This window comes from Podarcis raffonei, chromosome 12 (assembly GCF_027172205.1).
Source record: "Podarcis raffonei isolate rPodRaf1 chromosome 12, rPodRaf1.pri, whole genome shotgun sequence".
Classification (NCBI taxonomy): Eukaryota; Metazoa; Chordata; class Lepidosauria; order Squamata; family Lacertidae; genus Podarcis; species Podarcis raffonei.
The window spans coordinates 52662809-52675607 of NC_070613.1; the positions used below are offsets into that span (position 1 = coordinate 52662809).

At 41.8% G+C, this 12799-nt stretch overlaps 1 protein-coding gene across 1 annotated transcript in view; it reads left to right on the top strand.

The window, feature by feature from the left end:
• Positions 1 to 5443: 5443 nt before the first annotated feature.
• The window catches only part of ITPRID1 (ITPR interacting domain containing 1), a 61440-nt gene continuing 54084 nt past the window's right edge, over positions 5444 to 12799 (top strand). Inside the window, exon 1 of the mRNA XM_053409934.1 lies at positions 5444 to 5812. The gene's annotated coding sequence lies outside the window, so the exon portion shown is untranslated. The remainder of the gene's footprint in view (positions 5813 to 12799) is intronic.

Here is a 12799-nt window from a genome sequence, read left to right on the forward strand (position 1 = left end):
ATGCTTTCTCTGCTTCCAGCATACAGTGGTACCTCGGGTTACAGACACTTCAGGTTACAGATGCTTCAGGTTACAGACTTCGCTAACCCAGAAATAGTACCTCGGTTTAAGAACTTTGCTTCAGGATGAGAACAGAAATCGTGTGGTGGCAGCGGGAGGCCCCATTAGCTAAAGTGTTACTTCAGGTTAAGAACAGTTTCAGGTTAAGAACGGACCTCCAGAACGAATTAAGTTCTTAACCCGAGGTACCACTGTACTCTAAATGTGATCATTCGGGATGATCTTTTAATAGTGATCAGGTATAAAAAGGTAAAGGGACCCCTGACCATTAGGTCCAGTTGCGGACGACTCTGGGGTTGCGGCACTCATTTCACTTTATTGGCCGAGGGAGCCGGATTTTGTCTGCAGACAGCTTCCGGGTCATGCGGCCAGCATGACTAAGCCGCTTCTGGAGAACCAGAGCAGTGCACGGAAACGCCATTTACCTTCCCGCCGGAGGGGTACCTATTTATCTACTTGCACTTTGAGGTGCTTTCGAACTGCTAGGTTAGCAGGAGCAGGGACCGAGCAACGGGAGCTCACCCCGTTGTGGGGATTCGAACCGCCAACCTTCAGATCGGCAAGTCCTAGGCTCTGTGGTTTAACCCAAAGCACCACCTGCATCCCATATCAAGGCAGAGGGTTTTCCTATGTAACATTTTAGTCTTTAATGACCCTCTGGTTTGTTTGGTACACGTGTTTTGTATACATTCAGGACAGGTGCAGCGCTCCATATGTTGCTGAACTACAACTTCCATCAGTCCCAGCAACCATGGCTCATGGTCAGGGATGATGGGAGTTGTAGTGCAACAACACTTGGACAGCCACATACAATGGTACCTCAGGTTACATACGCTTCAGGTTTCATACGCTTCAGGTTACAGACTCCACTAACCCAGAAATAGTGCTTCAGGTTAAGAACTTTGCTTCAGGATAAGAACAGAAATCGTGCTCTGGCGGCGCGGCAGCAGCAGGAGGCCCCATTAGCTAAAGTGGTGCTTCAGGTTAAGAACAGTTTCAGGTTAAGTACAGACCTCCAGAACGCATTAAGTACTTAACCTGAGGTACCACTATTTCCCCCATGCCTGATGTGCTTTCTTGTGTTAGATATTATACTGGGCATGCAGTTAGGAGGCACTCTGCCTGCTCCTCTCTTTCACTTCTATAATGACTGACAACTGGCGGTTGGACACTTGGGAATTGCTGCACACTGCTCTTTGACAGGTTAATGTCACATGACATCATTATAGTGAATGATTGGCAGGTGGAGTCCCACCCACCTGTCAAAGTTGGGTGAGTGAAGATAAAGATCTGGCCCACTAGGTCAGATGTTACGTTTTTATTGCTGTAAACAGCTTTGGTATATGTTTTATGAAACACAGTGGTATACAAATATTTTTTTGAATTAATAAAAAGTTTCCCTGCCCCTGCTCTGTCACTCTGCTCATCCCAGATTTGTTTTACCACTTTTTCAGAACCATAGTAGCAAAGAAACAGCTTGTGCTCCCTTGATCGCTTTATTGTCGTTTACCTTTTTTTAAATTTAATTTTTTATTTGCATTTTTAATACAGCAACAAAGAACACACGTCCCACCCCCCCTTCCCTCCACCCACGAGTTATACAACTTTCATACCAATCACGACATACAGCTAAATCCCAAGTGACTCCCTTTTCCTTGTTTCTTTACTTTTCTACTAAATCACGTATTTCAAATTTTTAGTCTTCATATTTCTTCCTCTATTAGCTCTTGTTTTGTTGGATTTACTCAAGACCTGAAAGATTAATTACTTATTTATACTGGTTCTTAAAATATCCAATAAACATTTTCCAATCCTCCTTATATTCTTTATCACCCTTTTCTCTTATCCTATTCATTATACCTGCCAATTCAGCATCCCCAAGCATTTTAATATGGTCACTCTTCCCTGGCGGGTACCGTACTTGTTTCTCACCTTTGTGCCAATAAGATTCTAGCCATTATAGATTATAATAATAATTTCTTTTGTTTTTAGGGACTTCTGTTGTTACCATTCCCAAGAGGAATGTCTCAGACTTTTTTGGGAGGTTTTTTTTTTTTAAAAAAAATCCTTTTTAATTCATTGTAAATTGCTTCCCAGAATTCCCTAATTACTTTACTGGACCACATGTAGAAAAAAGATCCCTCTTTTCCAACATTTGCCTTTTTCTTTTTTAAACATTTTCGCTAGTTTGGCAGGTGTTAAGTACCATCTGTGGGTCATTTTCATCATATTTTCTTTTAATGCATAACACGCCGTAAAATTCATATTTACTGTCCATAAATTCTCCCATAGCTGATAATTAATATTATGACCCACATCCTGTGCCTACTTAATCATACTTGATTTCACAATTCCTCTTTTGTTTCCCACTCCAGCAGCAGTTTGTACATTTTTGATAATACTTTTACTTTTGTATCTAATAAATCCCTTGTAAATTGGGATTTTTGTTCTGCAAATCCATTTTTTTTATCTATCTTAGGTTGTTAATCTGATGTATCTGTAACCAATCCATTAATATATATTTTTAATTCCTCAGGATTTTTCAACTTTAGTTCCTATCCTGTAAGATCTAGAATTTATTTCTTTATATGTTAACCATTGTTTATCCATATTTGTTCTTTTCCTTGCAGTGGCTTCAATCAGGGATATCCACATTGGTGTTTTCTTTTCTAATAGTTTTTTGTATTTTCCCCATACTCTGTATATATTTTTTCTGATCACATGGTTTGCAAAGGTTTTATAATTTTTTGCCTTCCCATACCATAGGCAGGCATGCCACCCAAATTGTATATCATGTCCTTCCAAATTTAACACTCTGATATTTTCCAACAATATCCAATATTCTATCCACCATAAACATGATACCTCAAAGTAGATTTGGAAGTCTGGTAGAGTGAAGCCTCTTCTTTTTTAATATATCTATCATGACTTTGTGTTTTATTCTGGGCTTCCAGAATAAATGGCAGATAAACCTTGATATATTTTTCTGCCACGCTTTGTAGCATCGAGTGTTGTTAATTATTGGGTTATTTTGAAATAAAAACAACATTTTTGAAAGGACATTCATTTTAATACCCAAAATAATTTCATTCTTTTCCATATTTCTCTTTATCTCTTTTCAAACCTTTACGTAATTATCTTGGCAAATATTATAGCTGTTTGTTGTTAACCAGATCCCCAGATTTTTTTTTCTACTTTCCACCAACAATGGTTTCTAGATACTTGTTTTGCTTGGTTGTCCATATTTTTAACCACCATCTTGGTTTTTCCTTTATTTAATTTGAAATCAGCTAGTTTTCCAAATCTGTCTATCTTTTCTATCACTTTCAGTATGCTCTCTCTTGCTTGTTCTAAAGTTAATATTAAGTCATCCATGAATGCTTTTAATTTATAGTTTTGCTGTCCCACTTTTATTCCTTGTATTCTATTGTTTTTCCTGATATTTTCCGCCAGTACGTCTAATATTAATATAAATAACAGCGGAGACAATGGACAGCCTTACCTCATCCCTTTGTGCGGCATACATTTTTCTGAAATCTTATTTACTATAATATTGGCTGTTTAATCTTTATAGATTGATTTTATGCCCAAATCTCAACTTTTCCAGTAACTTTGACATAGATAGCCATGAGACGTTATCAAAGGCCTTTTCGGCATCCACAAATATTATCGCCACCTGCTTTCCATTATGAGCACAAAACATTTATGACTTTCCTAACATTTTCTTTCATTTGTCTCCCAGGAAGAAAACCCACCTGGTCTTCATGAATCAAATTTCTTAGAGTCATTTTCAATCTATTTGCCAATATCAACGTAAAAAGCTTGTAATCATTATTTAATAATGATATTGGTCTATAATCTTTAGGTTCCATTAGGTCTTTATCATATGATGGTATCACAGTAATATATGCTTCTTTCTAGGATTCTGGCATCCTTCCTGTCTCCAATACCTTTGATTTGTTTTACCATGTTTTCAGCACCATAGCAACAAAGAAACAGCTTGTGTTCCCTTGATCATTTTATTGTCATTTTATTTTAACCCCTTTGGCTCTGCTGTGCAAGTTGAAGTCAGAGTAGTGAAATCGCACCTAAGAAGCTAAAATCGTATATGACTGACACCCTTCTTTGGAAATTAAACCCATGCCCAGACTTCAACATTTCAAAACTCTACTTGCAGAAACTTATAGTTATAGATGAATCAAAACATAATATTTACAGTCACATGCTCATCCAAGCATGAGCTTACAGTCTCTTCTTTTAACTTCCAAACAACTGTATTTTCCTCCCTTTCCAGTGTTCATCACTTTCAGCCTTCATATCTCAATTGCAGCTCCTATGAGAGATTTCCACTTTTACCTTCTTCTCCTGCAGCTTTGCTCTCTTTCTTTCAAGACGAGAAGAGGCACTCCAACACTCTATTCAACTTAGCAGTGTTCACAGTGGATTCTAAAACTCAGTCATCTTGCTTCACATAAAATGGAGTCTCTACTTCACTAGATACCTCCCATGTGACCAATGTTAGCCAATCACATGAGAACTACTAGAGAACTCTCTAGAATTGAATTACCAACCAATCATATTTCAACATATAGTAATGGATACAAACATTTACAATTTCAGAGAATTAAATTACTATACTTAACAGTCCACACCTGATCTCACCTGATCCTGAGAGAAAATGCAGACTAGGAATATAAACCCCACACGGCGCTGTCCAAATTTTGATTGGAATCGTGTCTTTTCTGTGGAAATCCATTGGGGTGAGGCCAAAAAAGATTGGCAAAACATTTCCTATGAAGATTTTGCATGTGACTACACTCAAGGCCCTCAGCTGAAATTTGGCTTCAGAAAGGATGTAGAAGGGGACAGGTGACCCCCTTCTTGAATTCTCTAGCCAATTTCTGCTTTGTAGAGAGAGGAGTTGCAAATAGATAGATGATAGACAGACACACCTGTAGAGACTGTACTTGTTTTATTCTAATCAAAATTAGGAGTGCCATTTGTAGGATACAAGGACTCAAAATTGCGAGGCTGGTAAGTCCTTCTCAAGTGCCACTATTTGTGCTGGTAGTTGCCAGCTCTCAAAATGGAAGTTCCACAGCCTGTCTGCATTCAGAATACCAAGTTGTGTGTCCTCTACTGCTCGCTGTTGCTTTGCAATGCAAATTGGAGGGTTTTGTATCACTCAGCACGATATCCATGGCAACCGAAAGAGAAAAAAAAGGGGTTTTATTTGGGGGGGAGATAAGTTTGCATTACTTCCTTAGTGGAGTTTAATCCTTCCCCTTTGTGCATGGGCCAACAGGTCAAACTGTTTTAAAGGGACAGCAGTGTCTTGCTTTGGAACCGAAGCAGAGAGGAGTTCCTGTTTTAGAATCGGCTTCAATTCTCTCTCCTGTTCCCTCCTCCCGCCCCACATCACTAATACTTAGATGACTTGTTGTTCTCCTCTTCTTTTTGCTGAGAGGGCAAGCGAAGAATCATCCATCGTAGCTGTCGTCTCAGAACGCCAGCATTTGGCAAAAAGCCCCTTTTGGCCTTTCATGGAAGGCTTTTTAATTCAATGGGGTTTGGGAAGGCAGGCCAGGAACGCAAGTTCCTGTACCTTGGCTTTTCAATCCAGGGATCTGTGGGAAAACACAAATATAGAGGCACCAGACTAGCAAGGACCGTCCTATTGTATCCCTGCAGAAGCGGCAGAAACCAGGAGAAATTGGACTTCACCATCATCTAAGGACCCTTGTCTATCCTGGTAAACTTTGAGATTCCCTTCTTCATGTAATTAATGTCTGGATTAAGTTCAGGGAAGGTTTTGCTCTTTCTTTGATATCTTGAAGTTGTGCTTGTTGCAGAGGTTTTTGGCAAAGACAGTGATATGTAATGTTTGAGTTCTGACAGACCGTTGTTTCCTTACAATTTGCAGAGGAACTTGCTTCCAAGTTAAATGCACAGGACTAGAAACTTAAATACTTATTCGGGAAGAAACGTTAGTTGAAATCCTGGGGAAGGGGCGGGGATAATTGTTATAGTACATGATAAAAAATTTTTCCCTTTGGGTTCTGAAGTTTAAGAGGCCAAAGCTGAATATCCCGAGCTCACTTCCTTTTTTATACCAAATCCTAACTGGTTTTGGTGCTGCTGCAATGTTTGTTTTTCTCTAGCACACGCTTGACTTCAAGCTGCACCTGATTTTCTGGATCTATAAATATGTGTAGAACTCAAGAGAAAATATATCCCGAGCTTCTGCATGTATAAGAATTAGTAGCTTTCAGACTTGGGCCGGCATCCTCACATGGGAAAAAAAGATGTATGATGTCAAGAGTTAGCATTAGAAGTTAATGCAATTGAAAGCTACTGCTTGGCCCTGATCCTTTAAAAATGCAGATAGAAGTCAATCTTCTTATGGTTGCCAGCTGACCATAGAAACCCAGGAAGGGAGGTACGTATGTACGGTAATTACAGTGGTACTTCAGGTTAAGTATTTAATTCATTCCGGAAGTCCGTTCTTAACCTGAAACTGTTCTTAACCTGAAGCACCACTTTAGCTAATGGGGCCTCATGCTGCCGCCGCACCACTGGAGCACGATTTCTGTTCTCATCCTGAAGCAAAGTTCTTAACCTGAAGCACTATTTCTGGTTTAGCGGAGTGTGTAACCTGAAGCGTATGTAACCTGAAGCGTATGTAACCTGAGGTACCACTGTACACCTTTTAAAGTTGCTTCCATGAACTCAAGAATGTGCTAAGTATCGCCAATTGTATCTGTGTGCTAAATTTGACGAATTTAAATGCTGTCTCTCTGCCAATGTCAACCCCGTTCCCCTCTTGGTGCAGAACATACAAATGACTGATTTTTTAACATGCTTTTGCCTCTGACTTTGCTCATCTGAGGAATTTCTGCCACTTTATGAAGATAGTCCCATGCTTATGGCCGTTCATAGATTGCTAGTAAAGATACTTCAAGTCTAGCATCAGTTACGACACTTCTGTTGATGTGATTGCTAATGTGACTTGTGATTATCTTTGTTCGCTTATCTGAAGCCTTATTTAAATCAGAAGCCTGATGTTGTTTGCCTTGGTGCACTACTAATGGCCAAACTTGGCCCTCCAGCTGTTTTGGGACTACAACTCCCATCACCCCTAGATAACAGGACCAGTGGTCAGGGATGATGGGAATTGTAGTCCCAAAACAGCTGGAGGGCCAAGTTTGGCCATGACTCACTTAGACCCTGCCATGCTATAGACGTGAAAGATGCATTGGAATGACAGCTCTATGTCTAGCTGATGACGGCCTGCATAACTTTGAAGGGCCCATGACTTCGTCACCAGGGAGATTTCAATATGGTGGCTGCATCTTCTCTTAGAGCATGTTCTGATCTGCCACTCCTGCTGCATTATGTGTGGGGAGGGGTGTGTGCCTGAGGGCGCATGCCCTGCTACCATGTTGAGTGGAGCAACTTCAAAGGGTCTCAGTATACACATAGGCCCTTGTATACAACTGGAGCAATTGCACAGGGGCCCTGTTCACACGGAATGCCTTTGCAAGCATAAGTGTGTGCATGCGCATGTACCTCTTTGAAGGTGTACTACTCAGTGCACATGTGTCATATCAGATCTGGTGGGCTGTTGGTGTGCCCCTCCTTAAAGGTAAAGGTAAAGGGACCCCTGACCTTTACGTCCAGTCGCAAATGACTCTGGGGTTGCGGCGCTCATCTCACTTTACAGGATGAAGGAAGCCGGCATACAGCTTCCAGGTCATGTGGCCAGCATGACTAAGCCACTTCTGGCGAACCAAAGCAGCGCACGGAAATGCCATTTACCTTCCCGCTGGAGTGGTACCTATTTATCTACTTGCACTTTGACGTGCTTTCGAACTGCTAGGTTGGCAGGAGCAGCGACCGAGCAACGGGAGCTCACCCCGTTGCGGGGATTCAAACCGCTGACCTTCTGATCGGCAAGCCCTAGGCTCTGTGGTTTAGACCACAGCGCCACCCGCATCCGTGGCCCTCCTTACCTCCATGCAAATAGACTACATGTGGAAGGCAATCTCTGAGATGAGCATTTGTTGCCTGCACTTGTGGCCAATTAAGTGGTTGGCAGCTCCTGTCCTACTTTTCTTGCTCTACTCCTTACATCATTTTAAGTTTTTAAAAATATTTATTTAAACAAAGTCATAATCATAAATAAAATAAAAAATGGGCACCCCACCCCAAGACCATTCCATTGTAACTATCCAACCTCCCAAAATTTCAACACCTCTTGCAATGGTTTGACCCCTTTCTGTTTTAAGAGTACAAATTCCTTCCATATCTCCTCAAAATCATTTCTCCTGCATGTTCCCCGTCTTACCTTAATAGCACATGTTAATTTACCATTAATGGCTATATCCCACAACCCTTTATACCATTCTTCCATTTTATATTCTGCTTGCCCCTTCCACTTCCTAGCTATAATAATTTGTGCAGCTGTCAATAAATTTGTGAGCAAGTCCTTTATAGCCTGCGAACCTTCCACCCTATCGTACCGGTGGAGTACAGGATCAGGTTTAAGGTGCTGGTTTTTAACCTTTAAAGCCCTATACGGCCTAGGACCCTCGTACCTACGGGACCGCCTCTCCTGGTATGTCCCACAGAGAAATTTACGGTCTGCAAATAAAAACATCCTGAAGGTCCCAGGCCACAGAGAGGTTAGGCTGGCCTCAACTAGAGCCAGGGCTTTCTCGGCCGCGGCTCCGACCTGGTGGAACGCTCTGTCACAAGAGACTAGGGCCCTGCGGGACCTGACATCTTTCCGCAGGGCCTGCAAGACAGAGCTGTTCCACCAGGCCTTTGGTCAGGGCGCAGCCTGACCCCCTCCTCTGGCAATCTGCACAGAATTTTGCTTAATGGTTGCCATCAATTTGATTTTAATTTGATTTTAATTAATTTTATAATGAATGTTTTTAGAATGTTGGATTATTTTGATTGTTGTTAGCCGCCCTGAGCCCAGCTTCGGCTGGGGAGGGCGGGATATAAATAAAATTTATTATTATTATTATTTCGGTTAGCTTTAACCCAGTGATTTCTCTTATCTGCTTAAACACCCTCCCCCCCCCTCAAAATGTACATATTTACACCCCCACCACATGTGAACATAAGTCCCGGTTTCCTGGCATCGCCTCCAACATAACACCGAATATTCCTTGTTTATTTGATTTAATCTTACTGGTGTACAGCTTTTTATTATTGCATAATATTTAACGCAACACAAGATTCAGGTTCAGACGCTGTCAAGGAAAGAGCTCATTCCAGTCCTTTAGCAATTTTGACAAACCTTTTTATCCACTTAGCTGAGATAATATTTCATAATTCATCCAGTAGTGTTTCATATGCAGTTTGTTGTATCATGGAGCTTATTTCATATAAATTATACACAGGTTTTACTAATGCACATTTGGTCCAGTCTTTGTTCCACCAATCTCTGTAGCCTTGAGTTCAAACAACAAATAGTCCAGTGGCACCTTAAATATTACCAAATTTGTTGTTGCTTAAGCGTTCATAGACTAGAACCCACTTCATCTGATGCAGGCCGGGCACAATAAATCTGTTGCTGTAACAAACTAAGCCGTTACCCTGCTGGAAGTCATCTCAATCCAGAGGCAGTAATTTCTGAATTGCAGTCATATTGATATGAGTCTCTGGCTGGCTATAACTGAGATCTCACTGTGCTATCAGATATAAATGTTAATATTTGGCTTTTTAAAAACAGATTAAATGATGACACTTGCTCGATAGTTTTCTGACTGGTAGGCTTGTTCGTCTCTTGTAGCAAAACTGATAAAGAGTTTTGTGGCTCCTTAAATATTAACCAGATTTGTTAAGGCATAAGGCATGGTGCTCTGCTTGCGTTGTGACCTTAAACTCCCATCTTCCCTTGTCATTGGCCATACTTGCTGGGGCTGATGGGAATTTGATTTCCCCCAGTCTGGCTTGAAAAGAGAGCTTTTAACTCTTTGCAAACACCAGCCACTTCAGTGATATCCAGCAGTTATACAGCATAATATTTTTTATATATTGTCTTGAATAAGCTACAAGCTCCAGCGTTTGCGAGTTCAGACCCAGAAACCTCCCCCCCTAAATAAATTCACACATGACTCAAATTTTTGGTTTTGGTTTTTGGCAGAATTTAGGCCACAACTTTATTGATTACAGAAAGTGAGTGGTTGCATAGGCTCTGGTTCGACTAGCTCCCTGCCATACAGGTAGCGCTGACCCAGGGTTCCAGCATAGGTCAGCCAAGGGTGAACACCTGGATAAGCGGAAAGCCGGGAACAGGCTAACTCCGCCACCCACATGTCCCCCTGGACTCAGGCACGGGCACAACCCACTCTCAGGGGTTGACCAAACCATTGAGTCCCTGGATTCCTTTAACGGAATACCCTTCACATAGGGATGGCGAGAGCGTTCTCCCATCCCTATCACCTGAACCAGAGCCTATCCGCAACCTTACAAGTTGTGACGATTTGCTATGCGGCAGGCGAAACCCAAATGGCAACAGCCAATCAGCCAAGTGGGGGAAATTCCTGCCATGCCCCTCTCCCAGTGACAGATGACACACGACGGCATAGCAAGGTCAAGCGCAAAGCCCTAAAAGTAGGGAGAGGTGGGCGGGTGTTCTGAATGCACGCACTGAAAGAGGAAGCTCTGGGTCACGTACATGGGCATAAATAGGTCCCTCGAACCATTTGGACTTTGTCCCATTGGCCAGATTGTACCCAGCTTTGAGGGACCTACTAATCGGGTGTTGTGGCTGACCAATAGAACCCACCCACAACACAGGGTGTCGGTTATCCAAGTTTCACCGCAATACATGCCCTCTTTAAGGGAGGACCCGATTTGCAAACACCAGCCACTTCAGTGATATCCAGCAGTTATACAGCATAATATTTTTTTATATATTGTCTTGAATAAGCCACAAGCTCCAGCATATTCAGGAAGATTCTTTACTGCTTCCCTCTTTGGGGCCTCTGAAGGTCCACAATGTTCTCTTGCATATTGCCAAATTATACAGAAGGTGGGAACCATTTTACCAACTGATTTTCTAGGCTGAATGTTGCTTTTGGAGAGGAATTAAGAAGGAAAACCCAAATATGATGTGTGGAGCTCAATACCACACAAAAAAGTGCACTCATCTGAAAGGACACACTGACCTGAAAAACATGAATCCCGTCAAATCTGTTGTTAGAGGTTAATATATTTGAAATCTAAAATCAACATGCACAAATTCAGCAGTGATAATTTAGATTTAGTATAGCTTTATTTGTTCTTTCAGGTGGACAAAAGTGGACTTAAAGTCGGGTTCAGTGAGGGGCATGCAAAAACAACAACCCATGTCCAAGGTTGTTGAGAGGATAAGCTGGGAAAATTCCATGTACACTGCTGCAAACTCCTTAAATGAAGGGAGGAATATTAATGTGGCTATTTATTATTATTCTTATTTACTTGATTTCTTAGCTGTCCTTCACCCGAAGGCCCCAGACTGGGTTACAACAATTTAATGATTGAGGCAAGAAGGAATTGGTCATATAAGTTTGGTATGGGTCTTGCTACTTCCCTTGCCATTTACCTAATAGTCTATATTTTATATACAGCTATATTGCATTCTATGAAGATATACATTTTCCTCATGAAATGGCTACACCAGACTGATTTGCAGAACCATGACGTTCTTCAGGTTTCCGCTCCGATTTGAGTTGACTTTTTCAGTCAGCTTCGGTTGGTTATACATATTTTGCAGTGGAACTGTGTTGGGGTCAATTTGACCCCTTCACAAAATTGTAGTAACTCATGCAGGTCATTTTAGGTTGAATCCTTAAGTATCCTCAATCTGAACCCTTCTGTAGATCCTTCTATCCCTGTTTATGAAAGGTTTCCTCATTGTCATGTTACTCTCTTATCAAAAGAAGACCATTGGATTTCCATTTCATGTTCACCAGCCCTGATTTAGAGTTTTGTGGATATTTAATGTACCTACAAGGGACTTGGGAGGCGCTGTGGTCTAAACCACTGAGCCTCTTGGGCTTGCCGATCAGAAGGTCAGCAGTTCGAATCCCCGCCACGGGGTGAGCTCCTGTTGCTCGGTCCCTGCTCCTGCCAACCTAGCAGTTCGAAAGCACACCAGAAAGTGCAAGTAGATAAATAGGTACCGCTCCGGCAGGAAGGTAAACGGCGTTTCCATGTGCTGCTCTGGTTTCGGTGTTCCGTTGCGCCAGAAGTGGCTTAGTTATGCTGGCCACATGACCCGGAAAAACTGTCTGTGGACAAACGCCGGCTCCCTTGGCCTGTGAGTGAGATGAGCACCTCAACCCCAGAGTCATCTGCGACTCGACTTAACTGTCAGGGGTCCTTTGCCTTTTTAAAAAATGTACCTACAGGTATCTTCTCCATTCTTTTCAGTACAGGGGACAATGAACTAGGTGGGCACAACAGAGCAGTCATCTTCAAGCTTTTAAGACACAGAACTCAAGCATGGTTTCTTTTAATTTCCTTTATCTCTCTCTTCCCAACTCTATGCACCCACTCACAATGCATTATCCAGAGGAACTGCTTTTGTAAAGCACCGGTGTGCAATACTTCATATACCCACAACCCTGGGCAATGCTGATCTGGTGTAGCTGTTTGTATGTCCTTTCTTAAGGGTCAAGTGTTAGGGTTGAGCCATTTGTCTTCTAGATTGTTCCATTATCAGCTTCCAGGATATCCT